The sequence below is a fragment of the Nematolebias whitei genome, chromosome 18, assembly GCF_014905685.2.
Source record: "Nematolebias whitei isolate Nwh7 chromosome 18, NemWhi1, whole genome shotgun sequence".
In the NCBI taxonomy this organism is placed as follows: Eukaryota; Metazoa; Chordata; class Actinopteri; order Cyprinodontiformes; family Rivulidae; genus Nematolebias; species Nematolebias whitei.
The window spans coordinates 15,264,512-15,280,544 of record NC_056515.1 but is presented as its reverse complement, the minus strand read 5'-3'; positions in this window follow the sequence as shown (position 1 = coordinate 15,280,544).

Below are 16,033 nucleotides of genomic sequence, written 5' to 3'. Positions count from 1 at the left end.
TCTTGTTCGCATTCCTTTAAATTCAATGCACGGCATTACACAGTCAGAAAGATGAAGAACTCGTGAAAAGTATGCATAAATATATATCCATATATTTGTCATACAACAAGTGACACGTACCTCACGTGACTCACTACAACTTCTTTCTGACTTTTGACCGACATCACTACTTTTCATTTCAGACAGAAGATCAAAATGCATAATTACTTTGTAAATAGACATTTAACTTGATTTCTAATTTAAATGAGGATTTAAAAAATCATTAATACTGTTTCACAGTTGATTTAAAATGAGTGGTTCACTTCAACATTTAGAAATGGTATGAACTAAACACACTTTTGATTTATCAAGATATTGTAAAATAGTAATGATAATATAAAAGAAGAGTGTTCTTTCAATTGATTACTTCAGGATACAATTAGACAGTCTCTGGATGAGCTAATTTGTATTTCTGGATTCAAATCAATGAAATAACAGTTCCTGTCCCATGAAGGTCCTCAGAGGTAGGTTTTGGTCAGAGGCCGAGTTCACTACATTCCCCCCTTTGGAAATCATCGCCTGTCCATGGGGATGAATTCCAACATGAACTTACGCCTCCGAATGTCCTTCAGCTTGATGTAATCCAGCGAGAGGAAAACAAAAGTCAAAGAAGGTAATCCCACTACGGTTTAGGTAATTCCACAATGTTGTTGGTAATTCCATTATGTTGTTGGTAATTCCATTGTAGCAAAACTGGTCTCCTCTGTCCCCAAACGTCTGTTGAGTGTTGTAAGAAGAAGGGAGGATGCCACACAGTGGTAAAAATGGACTTGTCCCAACTTTTTTGGGATTTGTTGATGCCATGAAATTTGGAAACAACAGATTTTTCCCTTAAAATGATACATTCTCTCAGTTTCAACTTTTGATCTGTGATTTGTGTTCTATTCTGAATAAAATATTAGATGTTGGCACCTCCATATCATTACATTCAGTTTTTATTCACAATTTGTTTAGTGTCCTAACTTTTTTGGAATCCGGTTTGTACTACCATTCAGGTGATTATGAAATACCAGTCAGGTGATAATGAAACCATGCGAGAACAAACACATTGAATGGCGTTTGTTCTTGCTTGTTTTCTTTTTACTAAAGAAAATCAAGGAAAGGAGGACTTTTTCCAAATAAAATTTTGAAATTAATGAAATAATTGAAAATAAATAATTTTTTAAGAAAATTAATTATTGGGAACCTAATTTCAACCACAAAAAATAAAATGTATTGAAAACAAATACTTTCAGTAATAAATAAAGAAATTATTCCAATATGTAGTGTGTCAAGGTCAGCTTTGCTGTACCTTCACTACAATATATTTTAAATAACGGGTTCTCTCTTTTTCGAGCTAATTACAGCCATGTGACCGAGGTAACTGTGCATAGGTGAATTAATCATTGACATGAGACGTTCATTTTCTTTGACCCATCAGAATCAATGCGGTCATTTATTGAACAGAATCAAAATTTAACATCAAAACATTGTACACTTGATTAGTTGATCTGGTTCTGATTAAAAAAACTTGGCATGCTTTACTTAATAAAAACAACAGACATTTCTGAAGGCCTCTAGATTAATGACTGGAGAAGTAGAAGAGTTTTAAAGATGGGAAATATTAGGAGTTTAAATGGAGAGCAAAAGATGGATAAACGGAGTGTCTGTTCGGACCAGGATGGCACGCTCCTTTCAATACCAGCTCACCTCCGGTACACTTGGCACGTCACGACTCGTTACCTTTGGATGGGGATACCTTCGCTCAGGAACATGAGTCCATTTCAACCCAACCTTTCAGCGTCTCCGGTAAGAGCGGCTGGCTATATCAGGAGTCGGGCCTCCTACTCCGTTCAACAAACACGCTCATCTCCCGGTTGGATACACAGCAAGCTGTGAGTCCGTAAGAGGTTCCACTCAGGTGTGGCTGGATCCATCACAGGCTCCGAAGACTAAGTTCAAGACTAGACTTCATCAGAGACCCAGTTGACCTCGTAGATCTGACTGATCTCAATAACCCCCATAACCTGAACTCGACTCATAAGACTGAAGAACTCAGCACTGACTCCAGAACTGAACAGTTCCAGGAAGTGTCGACTTTTAAAGAGTTCTCACTTCCGGTCACTTTAGTACTTCCTGATTGTTGAAGCAACCAACAGGGGGTGGTTCTAGTGATGTCAGAGGGTCATTACAAGTCAAGAAAACAGCAGGAATGTTTTTGAAACGTCCCGTACAGACAGAAGACATGTTATGTCGAAGTGGGAGGAAGAGAGGCCAGTAGCTTCTTGTTTACCGTCTGCTAGGTTTAAAACACGACACTTCGTTCTAATAACTCCTCTTCTGACTTTCGACCGACATCATTACTTCTCATTTCAGACAGAAGATCAAAAATGCACAATTACTTTGCAAAATAGATATTTAACTTGATTTCTAATTTAAATGAGGATTAAAAAATCATTAATACTGTTTCACAGTTGATTTAAAATGAGTGGTTCACTTCAACATTTAGAAATGTTATGAACTAAACACACTTTTGATTTATCAAGATATTGTAAAATAGTGATGATAATATAAAAGAAGAGTGTTCTTTCAATTGATTACTTCAGGATACAATTAGACAGTCTCTGGATGAGCTAATTTGTATTTCTGGATTCAAATCAATGAAATAACAGTTCCTGTCCCATGAAGGTCCTCAGAGGCAGATTTTGGTCGGAGGCCGAGTTCACTACAAATAGAAATGAGAAAAATTACCCTGGTTACAAAAACATACCTCCTAATTCCCTAATGTTGGCCTGGGCAGCTTGTTGCATTAATGTTTGTTGAATCATGTCTTCAAGTTTGTCAATGCGTTCCATCTGGGAAGTGGATGGAGCTTGCTCGCCCCTGGTCTCATTCTGGGTCTTGTTTGGCTGGAGCATTTCTGTAATGACTCAGGAAACCCAGATTGGTACAAGACCAGAATGACAAAAGACTCAGTATTAGAAAAAGGTACAGTTTTTATTATTTACAGTGAGTTCTATTTACAGGTTGTCCTCTGGAGCGCCTGGGAGTGAGAACAGAGTCTGTTGGGTCCAGGCTGTGAGAATGAATGTTGTTAATAATTTGTTTGGTTCTCTTACAGGTGGCAACGCCGTTGTGTGGCACAGAGTGAAATACACAAGGAACCCCAGGGATGAAGGACCAAGCAGGACAGGCAAGACAGTTCTGGCAGGTGAGCGGCTGGAAGGCAAGGAACGAGGAATGAAGGACAGGAACCAAGGCAAGACCAGGACTAGACACACTGAGGAGGCTGGATGACTGCGGGCACAAGACCAAGGTAAGTATGTTTATTTGTTTGCAAAGCAGTAATACAGGCCAAAAGCATAAATACCAAGAAGTGTACAATGTTCCCGCGACGAGTAGCACTTGACTGCAGCCTTAAGTAGGGTTGATCCTCATCAGGTGGATGGCCGACAGCTGGCGGCAATTAGCGGCCATCTTAGAGGAGGAGCTGTAGTCAGTCGTACTCTTACAGGAGGAGGAAGAGAAGATGTGGAGAAGTTTTCTTATGAGAGATAGTTTTGTACAGTTATTCTGCCTCAGCAGTCTTTTGTTTTGTTAATATATCAGTCTTTAGTTTCCTGTCTGCTACCTGGGCTTCAGTTCACTCTGAAATCATTTTGCAGTGTTTGACAACAGAAACAGATTGAACAAAGTGTCAAACATGGCTGATCCAAGTATTTTCCAGCTGCACTTCCAACACTTTCAGCTGTTGAATGAATGTTATTGACACTCCCCTGCTCCACTGGATAAGAACATTTCAACAAGTCAATTATTATTCCAGATGAATAGTTTTCTTTATTTTATTGGATCTTTTTAAGTAGTATCCATGAAAACACAAACCCCGCTAGTCAAAATGTTTTAATATTACACCATGTGATCATCTCCACCCAAGCCAATTAAAAAGAACACACACCAGTACTAACTAGTTAATTGAGATGCAAAGTGTCCATTTTAATGGCTCAACACCTCCTGGTCCTCACACTCCTCCTGAATTCATCAGTGATTCTTGAGTCCTGGTGTGGATCTGTGCCCCCTCATGTGTGTCCGTGGCCCTGGGCCTCCTGCTGTCAGATCAACTCTCCACGCGAGATAGCACAAGGTCATTGGATGGTGACCCTTGGCCAGGGCTGCCCCGCGGTCTCTCGGCTGTCCACATTCATTTCCATTCAGCTGTCATTCTGAGCTCATCAGCCATCAAGGTGGCATCACCCTGCACCCGCCGTCCAACTCCCCACACAAACCCTCAGATCCACGTTTCTCTCAGTGCACAGCTCAGGAAATGGAAATGTGACCGCTTGCTATGTTAGCGGTGGGTAGGTAGATACACTTCAATGGGGAAAGAGCTACTGGTCATCCTAAATGAAGATGGATCCCATAATGCTACTGTTTGTAATGGAAGAAAGTGCATGATTTGAACAAACAAGACTGTAATTGGTGTAAAATGATTAAAAATATATTTCATAAAATGCAAAATTTCTCTTGAAATGAGGGAAACTTTTTGTCTCACATTTTAAACTGTTAGCAAGTTAAAATTCTGCAAAAAGACCATTACTTGTATTTATTTGGTACCAACCAAAAACAGATTAATAATTAAAATCTTACTCTAAAAACTAATTTCTTCTAACACAATATATTTAATGTTTCTTCTGAAAGCAATAAAACTCTGCCGTCTCTCTGAAATATTTATCTTTTCCCAAAATATAAAGAATCTAACATCAACAACTGATTAAAAACACAAACAAACTATCTTTCTGACAAAAAAGTGTGGGAGCCAGCATTTTTCATCCTGCAGGTCCCCGCAGGTCTCCAGTGATGAGTTCCAGTAGTAGAAAAGACTGTTGAAAATGTTCTCTTCTTTGCATTGGTTACCAACCGTTCTTGTTTCCTGAGGTCTGAGCCTGGACTCACCTGTTTCTCTTCATGCCTCCAAGTTGAGCTTAACCCTGGAACTGCTGGTGCCACTTGCCTTCGGTGTAAGACCAGTCCTGCAGCTCACCTGCCTGTCTACAATCCACTACAGTACTCGCCACTTACCTCATCACCTCCACCTCTGCCACTATACGTATTTGAAATCCTCCGGCCTCCTCTCAGCACCGTCAGACCACAAGGAACCTGTAAGAAGAATAAATATTCTTACTAACTTCATCAAATTACCCGAAAACCACGCTTACCCATCTCCCTCCTTTGCACATCCTTCCAGTGCCTCCTATAAATATTGTAAATATCACTTTATTCAGAGTTGTTTGAGTCTGTTACTCTCAGTTTCTCTGCTCTGGGTGTTACTGCTGCAACTATGATAAAAAGAAAAGTTTGGCTAACAAAATTTTTCCTTTGAAGAACTGACCAAACATTCCAGCGATTATCCTGCTCAGATAATGAAAAATAACGAGCACGTCTGCAGCTATAATTCAATACTTTAAACGTTCATTCTTCTGGTGTACTTAAAAAAAAAGTGAAATTGTGCTGCAGGGTAATTTTCCTCCTGGGTGGCTTCCTCATCTGAAGTCTTTTATCAATCCTGAAGAAAAGTTTCCATAAAACCAGACATTTTTTCTTCATCCTGCAGATAGTTGTAAATGTTTTAAAGCTAAAAGAGTGTCTCATTTATGAGTGGCTGAATCTCGCCTTCTGAGTCTAAGTGGATGTTGATGTCAGACTTGGTTTGTCGTGGACGTTCTGATGAGTCGCAGGTTAAAAGGCTTTCATTAGTCTCCAACCAAACCCTTAATAAATGCTTCACGCTCATCAAGTGAGCTCCACTGGACTGCATAATGGCCGTACTTATTTCCATATTCAGCAAACATGCCAGGGATTAAATCTGGACATTAAAAGTTCAACTTTGACCTTTAAAACAAAAAACTGTGAACTCAAATTTCAATAAATATATCAAAGTTTGGGATTTATGTACCTGTTTTCATTTTGTCCAATATGCAGTTCATGGTATTCAGAGCAAGGACATGATTCTTCAAATGGTAACATTTTCTGAACAAGAAGAGCTGAAAATATACAGGTGCTGGTCATAAAATTAGAATATCATGAACAAGTTTATTTATTTCAGGATTTCCATTCAAAAAGTGAAATTTGTACATTATATTCATTCATTACACACATAATTTCGAATGTTTATTTCTTTTAATGTTGAAGATTATAACTGACAACTAATGAAACCCCCAAATTCAGTGTCTCAGAAAATTAGAATTTAGTGAAAAGGTTCAATATTGAAGACACCTGGTGCCACATTCTAATCAGCTAATTAAATCAAAACGCATGCAAAGGCCTTTAAATGGTCTGTCTAGTTCTGTAGGCTACACAATCATGGGGAAGACTGCTCACTTGACAGTTGTCCAAAAGACGACCATTGACACCTTGCACAAGACAAAAGGTCATTGCTAAAGAGCCTGGCTGTTCACAGAGCTCTGTGTCCAAGCACATTAATAGAGAGGCGAAGGGAAGGAAAAGATGTGGTAGAATAAAGTGTTCAAGCAATAAGGATAACCACACCCTGTAGAGGATGGTGAAACAAAACCCATTTCAAAATGTAGGAGAGATTCACAGAGTGGCCTGCAGCTGGAGTCAGTGCTTCAAGAACCACCATGCTCAGATGTATGCAAGACAGAGATTTCAGCTGTCACATTCATTCAACCTTTAGACAGGTAATCCCATTGAGCCTTGAGGACATTCCTTGTGTCAAGCCACTCTTGAACAAGAGACAGCGTCAGAAGTGTCTCGCCTGGGACTGCTGCTGAGTGGTCTAAAGTTATGTTCTCTGATGAAAGTAAAATTTGCATTTCCTTTGGAAATCAAGGTCCCGGAGTCTGAAGAGAGGAGAGGCACAGAATCCACATTGCTTGAGGTCCAGTGTCAAGTTTCCACAGTCAGTGATGGTTTGGGGTGCTATGCCATTTGCTGGTGTTGGTCCACAGTGTTTTTTGAGGTTCCAAGGTCAACACAGCTGTCTACCAGGAAATTTTAGAGCACTTCCTGCTTCCTGCTGCTGATCAACTTCATGGAGATGCAGATTTCATTTTCCAACAAGACTTGGCACCTGCACACAGTACCAAAGCCAACAGTACCTGGTTTAAGGACCATGGTATCCCTGTTCTTAATTGGCCAGCAAACTCACCTGACCTTACCCCATAGATTTTCTATGGGGTATTGTGAAGAGGAAGATGTGATACACCATACCCAACAATTCAGAAGAGCTGAAGGCCACTATCAGAGCAACCTGGGCTCTCATAACACCTGAGCAGTGCCACAGACTGATCGACTCCATGCCACGCTGCATTGCTGCAGTAATCCAGGCAAAAGGAGCCCCAAGTATTAAGTGCTGTACATGCTCATACTTTTCATGTTCATACCTTTCAGTTGACCAACATTTCTAAAAATCTTTTTTATTGGTCTTAAGTAATATTCTAATTTTCTGAGATACTGAATTTGGGTGTTTCATTGGTTGTCAGTTAATTTTATGACCAGCACATGTAAAGCGATGTCTTTATTTGGCTGATTAGTACCATGGAACTAGAAAGTTCCTAGAGAAACTGATTGGGACTGCCACATTGACACCATTTAGTCTACATGGCAATCCCCATCAAAGTTTCTCAGCCTTTTCAGGTGGACTATAAAAGGTGACAGTCCCGTTAAACTCAGGTAGGTCTGAATATGTCAGATCGGATTAATCAGAAGAGATTAAATAAAAAGTTAAACTAAAAAGAACACCACCAAATCTCATATTCAGCAGTCCACCAAAACCTCAAGGACAAGGGACACTCTGCTGAAGACCAACAGGTCCAGATGTTGGACAGAGAGGACAGACGGTCTGAGAGGAGATGAAGGCAGACATTTGTCAAACATGAAAAAAACTACTTTAGACAGAGGAGGAGGTTTCAGATTTCAGCTTTCTAAAACCTACAGAGCAGCATTAGACCTGATCCCAGGTCAGCTCCAGTCCTTCATGCCGGTGACCCAAACATCTCTGAACTAGGCAACGAGCCTATCAAGCCTCCACTGTGAGGCAGAGTACCATATTTTCTGCCGTACACGTCGCACCGACTTATAAGTCGCATCAGTCCAAATATGTCTGATAAAGTGGAAAAAAATCCATAAATGTGTTGCTTCACCATATATATATATATATATATATATATATATATCATATCTACAACACGACAATAGTGACAAAAGTCTGTTGTCAATCAGAAAGAGATCAGTACGAGTGAATGTGTGATGTACAGGTGAGAAAAAAAGAGAGACTCCCTTTTTGAGGGGTTAAGAAAACGCCAAGTGTCTGATATTACAAATTAATGGATTGAACAACTTTGACTGCTCGACAGGGATTAGTTGGTGTAGAAGAGAAGCGATCTAGCTTGGGGTCAAGCCAACAGTTGAAGTCTCCTCCTAGTATTAAATAATGCACAGTTAGGTCTGGCAAACGGGAAAAAAAAAAAGTTTCTGTAGAAAGCCTCATCATCACAGTTGGGCACATAAACATTAGCTAGCACTACAGGTAAGCCCTGAATTGTCCCATCAACAATAATGCACCTGCCGTTTTGGTCTGAGATAATTTGATCAGAATGAAAAGGGACTGATTTGTGCAGAACGATGGCTATACCTCTGGCCTTGGTGGAGAAAGATGAGCGATATCAGGTTTTTATCAACGTCGACCCCCTCATGAGCAGACTGATTCAATAAAGACAGAGCCAGAACTACAAAAGGTAAGAGAACTTTTATTTACAGGTGATCGTGTCGTTGCAGCTGTAAGGGAGAAGAGGAATAGGTGAGTATGGGTTCTGGTGGTCTCTTTGAATGTTTTAATTCTTGAATATAGAGAAAATGACTCCTTACCGTTTGTGTTGTAGGTGGAGTCCGAGAAGAGGAGAGGTCCTGGGTTTTTGTAGGAGATCCAGTCTTGAGGTATTTTGCGGTGGAGAGAGGAGCAGGTTGACCCAGTTGAGAATGCTTAATGGTGGTTGTTGAAGGGACACCGTTGATCCACCGGTGGAGTCCAGTGGAGCGATGAGATCCTAGGGAGGATCTGAAGAGGCAGGCCGTGGAAGGTCCTGGAGGAGTCACAGTTGGTGAGAACCAGCTGTAACAAAGGTTAGTCGGCTCTACACGAGTTACCATTTGGTAGAAGATGTCCCAGCACTGAAGAGGTGTCTGGCAGGTGCTTAAATACCCCATCAGGCAGTCCTCCTCAGAGCAGCAGCAGGTGGAGTGAGTTGAGGTTAATTGGCTGTGGAAGGAAGAGTGAGTGACAGACAAAAAACCCAGGAATCCCACAAGTGAAAGACTTGGCCCACCCAGCCCCTCCTCAGCTTCAGGTGTTCAAAGTTTTTGAGATGGGTTTCTTGTGGAAAAAAAAACAACACTTTTGCTCCTAGCTGATGAAGATGGTGTAGTAACTTGTCCCATTTGACTGGACTGTTGAGCCCCTTGCAGTTAAAATTGGCAAACTGGAGGTCCCTTCCTATCAGAGACGAAGACATATCAGAATATTAAATAGATTAAAAAAGTAATAAGAAATCTGAGCATTTAGTTGACAAGTATGGCGAGTAGAGAATAAAGCATAAAAGAGAGATGGATGTGCTGCAACATAAAAAATAAAACCAAAATGAAAAAACACAGAGAACAAAATGGACATTTTGCAGAGGCATCCCCCCAAACGGGATGCACAAAACCCTCCACCCAAGGCAAAAACACGCATAATATGACCTTCAAAAGGTCCTAAAAGAGGTCTGTACGCTAAAAAAAAAAAGACCTCTCCGTGTGGAATGTGATTAATAGTAACAAGATAGAATGCATTTCAACAGTATTACAACCAGGTAAAGACACCTTTTTCTTTTTTCCCTTTTTTTTTCTACCTTTAACAATCCAGAGTCATCATATTTAAAGGGAACAACAATAATGGCTACCAGTCCTCTAATAGTTTAACAATGCAACAGCATTGTTGTAGAACCATAATGAGGATATGTATGGCCAGCTCCAGCCGAACAGTCAACAGAACTTATTAGTTCCTTTACAGGAAACAGGACCGGCAGCTCTGAGTCCCATCATTACAAACCAGTTCTCAAACAGAATCCGGAGCACCTTCTTTCTTCTTCAACTTCTTCTTCAACTTCTTCTCCACAAAGTCCATGGCTTCAGACGCTTCCTCAAACTCCTGAATCTGTCCATCTGGTAAGGTTATCCACAGAATGGCTGGGTAGAACATGTCAAATTTAACATCCGGGCAGGAGCGCAGCTCTTTTTTGACTTTAATAAAGGAGGTACGTTTCGTCGCCACAGCAGCGGTAAAGTCCGAAAAGATTAAAATCTTCTTCCCCTCATGAAGAAGAGGGGCAGATGAGCTAGCCCTCCTCCGGATCTCATTACGTTGCTAGAACATATTTATCCTGATGACGAACGGCCTTGGTGATTCTCCGTCAGCAGGCCTGGGTCAAAGAGTTCTGTGAGTCCGGTCCAGTGTCAGTTTCTTTTCCAGTCCCAGCAGCTTCTGTAATAACGTGGGCATGAAATCCATCAGATGGGCACCCTCAGATCCCTCAGGGACACCAATTACTCGCACATTATTCAGTCTAGAGCGCCCTTCTAAGTCCTCACATTTCTTCGACGGAGAATCTACCATGCCTGTTAATGAGGATGCTTTAGTTTCCAAGCTAGTTAGCATGTCGCTCTGGTCGTTAGCTGCACCTTCGAGTGCCTCCATAGCTTGTCCATGTGCTGCGACTTTAGCTTGGAGGTATTGGATTTCCTTCGTCCCGCCAAGGTTTTGAGAGTTTGCAACAGTGAATCAGTTACAGGTGGCTCACGAAGGTTAGAAACCATAGGCGTCGAAGAAGATCCAAAAAGTCATGCAAAAAAGGATAAAATTGTCACATTCCTGGAGAACTACCAAAGATACAGTATGTCTTACATGTCGACGCTCCACACCCCCCCCCCCCCACCTCCACCCCCTCAAATCAGCTGTATTTCAAAAGTATTTGCTGCTTTGGTGCTTCAGGAGTGCGCAGAAGGAGAAAATCAGGAAAGAGGTACGCTGCGCATTTCTTCAAAATTTAACAAGATAATCACCTAAAACAATTATTTTGTTTGTTCAACATTGTAGAAAGGCACGTCTCAATTGAACTTTTCCTTAAAAAATGCACTTCAGTGGTCAAATTAGCTGCATTTCAGCGGGGCGGTGCAACAAAATGAAGCTGATTTGACGGTTGCTCCAGGCGAGCTGGACGAAGGTGGCAGACTTTGGCAAGCTGACTGCGTCATTAATAGCCACTTTTACCTATTACATGACAAAACGGCATGCCTTACTACTAGAGTGCCATCTAGCGGCTGAAAATGGTAGTGTTCAACATTTTCATTCAAAATGAATGAAAACGGTCATATTTAAGCCAAAAATTGGTTTTTAAATATGGGGAAAAAAAATCCATAAATAAGTCGATTCAGTGTATAAGTCACAGGGCATGCAAATTATGCAAAAAACTGTTACGTATAGGCCTGAAAATACGGTAGTTCTACTCTAACCTGCAGCTGATCTAACACAACCAGGCCTCTCCTGCAGTTCTCTAAAACTCCAGATGCTGCAGACACTTTAGACCTGATGAAGACAAACGTCTTCAGGTTCAGAGCAGAGGTCCAGTTTTTGTTTTCACCTTTTGATTATATTCAACAGAAAGGCAAAGTAGAAATGGAGCCCCAAACAGAAACTATAAGCTTCATCTGTGATTGAAAAAAAATTATATTTGTTTTTCCTGATGAACAGTTTCTGCTCAGGTCTGTGTTGTAAGTTCAGCAGACATCAGCAACTTCTGGGTCAGACAGCTCAAAGACCTCTGAGCTCTCTTGTATTTTTCCATGAGGTTCACATGAGACGAGATGACGTGTAATCAGTGTTTAGAAAGACGGAGGAGTCTGAGACTTCCTCAACTCACTCAGGGACCAACTTTTTTCATGTCTGTAGGACTATTCTGACTGAGTTCCTTTGCAAAGAGAAAATAAACTTAAAGACAAAGATTGTTTCCTCACCTCTTTCTTTAAAGAGTATTAATTTCTATAACACATTCAAAAACATTTTTACCTCCATCCATCCATTAATTAATTTTTTACCCGCTTCTTCCATTTTGGGTCAAGGGGGTCGCCGGTGCCCATGTCCAGCAATCACTGTGCGAGGGGCGGGGTACACCCTGGACAGGTCGCAAGTCCATCACAGGGACACATAGAGACAAACGAGACAAACAACCATTCACTCTCTCACTCACACCTAGGGACAATTTAGAGTTACCAATCAGCCTAACATGCATGTTTTTGGTCTGTGGGAGGAAACCGGAGCACCCGGAGAAAACCCACGCATGCACGGAGAGAACATGCAAACTCCACCCAGAAAGGCCCCTGGACCGGGGTTTGAACCAGGGACCTGCTCGCTGAGAGGCAGCAGCTCCAAATCTGCAAACTAACATTTACGTTAATTCTTCAAATTCCCAGAGTCCTGACTAACACGAGAGTCCAGCAGAAAAACAGGTACAGGAACACAGCAGGCATCTGCAGGGAAAGGGATACGATGAGTTTACTGATGTCAGAGCGAGATATGATGACGCTGCAGAGATATGATCATTCAGGCTTACTTTATGTTCTTCTCTTTTAGGTTTGGAGTTGGGACTGAGGGACTCCAGGATGGCGGAGCGGATTAAGGATCAAGGTAAGTGGAGGATGGTGATGGAGAGTGGCAGGACGGACCTTAAGTCTGGATGGCAGAGGTTTAGATGTTCTGTGTAGATGGCTGACGTAAGTGAGGGATCCAAGGAGAACTCATTGTCTGTGGCATGAGGCAGAACCAGGACGACGAGGAAGCACATCACAGAAAGTGTTTTTATTTTATGATGAAGCAGCAAGTAAAACTGATGACAGAAACTGTAGAATAAGAATGTACAAAACAAAATAAATATGTAGGGACACATCAAGGTTTTTCCATCATTAACTTTTATTCTTTTGATCCTTTGAATTTAAAACTGACTCTCCATCCCCAAAGCTGGACCATATGTGAATCACATGTTATCATATAAGATGAATAACAAAAACCTGTTACTGTAATTAATTGCACACCTGGTGTTAGGATTTCAGCAAAGCAGAAAGGCCCTTTTGTATGAGGACTTTTCCATCTGACCTGTGAAATATAACATCTAAAACATACGTTTATCTCTTCCGAAAAGGGAGGATTCATCCTCCAGTCCTAGAGTGTGCGAAAGACCCCATTGTTTTCAAGGACTCTTCTTTCCATCTCACGGTAGAAATCATTTCTTTAACAAGTTAAATGTCTGACTTCTCCTGAACACAATTGAATGTTTTGCTGTAAAAATGGCTAAGTTTATTTACTTTCTAAGCTCAATACTCAGTAATCATGCATAAAGGAAGTTGATATGAAACTGGTGTTCAGAAGTTACAACTGTGTGCATAAGTTTTGATGAAAACGTTTATGGATGAGTAAAAAACTTGCTTAGAAGTTTGAATATTCTGTTATTTTGAGAATTTACCAAAGCAGAGTAAATTAGCCATTTAATATTTTGGATTAAGGTTATTAAAATTCAACAGTAACTTGGAACGAAGGTCCACCCTTCTGTTGTGATTGGCTTGACCATCACATTGTAACGCCTCTAAGTCAAAGAAATTTATTTCTGACATTTGGCTTAGAGTAGTCTGGAAGAAGCTTTTGAAGAAGTAAGGTCAAACAATTGGATATTTATTGCCAGAAGATCTTTGCCACCAGAAGGAGAAAACGCAGCCCTCCGGGAGCTCATCTACTGACCCCCCTCGGGAGCCAACTTTCAACTCTAGATTTCAGCTGATTTCCAGTGGCGAGGGAAATCCCACCTTCGGTGCTCTAATTCATCTCAAGAGTCCTGGTAACCCTCCGGGCGGTTGAATTGCAGACCACCTTCCAATCGGTAGGAAAAAGCTGCTCAGATTTTCTCTGCTGGTGTCTGATGTCCCAGATAAGAAGTTGTCCAGTCTAAAAATGTCATCATTATTAATTAGAATTAAGTTCTCCTAAATTGACAAATCACATCTAGCCAAAACACTTCATTTAGCTAACTTTATAGATGATAATTTACTCTGTTTTGAACCTCATAATTCACCATATTAAAGTTTAAAAGATAACTCCATAACCTTGTGTTGTCAAAGTAAAGCCATCATTCATTCTGCAGCTGTATTCACCGTTTGATCACTTATATTCACCAAAATTGATAATAAATCTCACAAAAAAATTGTACTTTGACTCAAAGCGTTTTTATTATATATGACTTTTGTTTAATATGAAAAGAATTCACTAGAGCATTAAACTTGAGTCTGATTGAATAAATTAATAATTTCTGGCTTCAGAACCGGAAGCCAGTGGTACCCCTTCAAAATAAAATTAAGCATAAAAATTAAACTATCTGAGGACATTTAATCCTACAAATACTAAATAATTTGAACAAACACAACTGTAAGGTCTTCCAGGTTAATAGTGGGAACTCATGAAGCATTCACTCTATTGTCATCCATTTCTTTTCCGTATGTTTTTCGGTGTGATTCACGTCCTGCCATTTTCAAGCTATTTCAACAAATCATAAATCAAAACATTCAGCTTGTTCAGGACAATCCTGCTATGACTTCTGGTGTTGGTGCAACTTTAGCTTTTTGAAATATTTAGCCTTTTCTGCCATTTTTTCTCATAGAAAATGAATTGAGCTCATTTGACATCCTTCAAATCTTTAGATCTGTTTAAAACCTTTTACTGCTCCTTTAGTTTTTGTTCTGCTTCAGCTTCTTTCAGCTTCCTTCTGCAAATGTAAACATTTTTTCAGCTACTTTCAGCTAATTTTCGCAGTTTTTTCAGCTGTTTTGCACTCCTTTTGTAAGGATCCCACTGCCTGCAGCCTGCCTTGCTGATGGCCGCTGATTACCAACACCTGGCGGCCATCAGCCTGATGAGCCTCTCCATCTACTTAAGGCTGCAGTCCGGTGTGATTCAACGCTGGAGCATATCACCTCTTATGGTATTGTACTGTTGTGAGGCAAATGTCTTGGTGAAAATAATTTGTTCAACTTTTGCTCTTTTTTCCAGTTTCCTGGTTCCTCGTGCTCCTTGGATTTCCCTCGTGACCTGATTTGGATCCTAGGCCTCTCAGGTATTCCTCGTGCCTCTTTGCCTCCAGTGCCAGCCTTCCTCGTTCCCCTTTTGGACTCTTTTGGATTTCCCTCTGCTGCTCGCTCGCCTTGGACTGAAGGACCAGCTCTCCCTTCGGGTTGGACTGTGAGGACAAACGCACACCTTAAAAAACAACTTGAGCCTTCCCCGTTGGACAGCTAATAACCTGTCGTCCCTCTTTCCAGGAGCCTCAGACCAGCAGCCTGTGGATGTGATTTAACTCACTGTAAATAATAAACACTGTTCTTTTGTATTTCCCCTGTGTCTGCCTCGTTCTGGGTCTCATATCATCTGGGTTCCCCGCGCACTCCTAACACCTTTCAGATTCTTTCTAACTACAACATTTTTTTATACTTTGAACTTTCTTCTAATTTCAGCTTTTTGTGCTGCTTTCAGCTTATCAAGATGAAAGGAGCACTGGTTCCAAAGAGTTTACACTTTTTCTATTTCAGCTACTATATAGCTGTTTTATGTTAATTTAAGCCTTTTCAGCTAATTCCACATTTTATGCACACATTTAAATGTTTCAACCCAGTTCAGCAAAAATGCGCTCTCTCCACTTTTTGGTAACTTAAGTTTCTCTCTGCCTTTTCAGCTACTTTTCAACAGTCTTTTGTTAATTTTAGCTTTTTTTTTTTTTTTTTCAGATAATTTCCACCTTTTTTTGTGCTCATTTCTGCTTCTTTCAGCAAGCATTCTTTCTGCTTTCTTATAATTTAAGCTTGCTGAAGCTTTTTTTTTTTCCTCACTGGCTCTGTAACGAGGCGCACACATTTCTTCCCACTCCCTGTT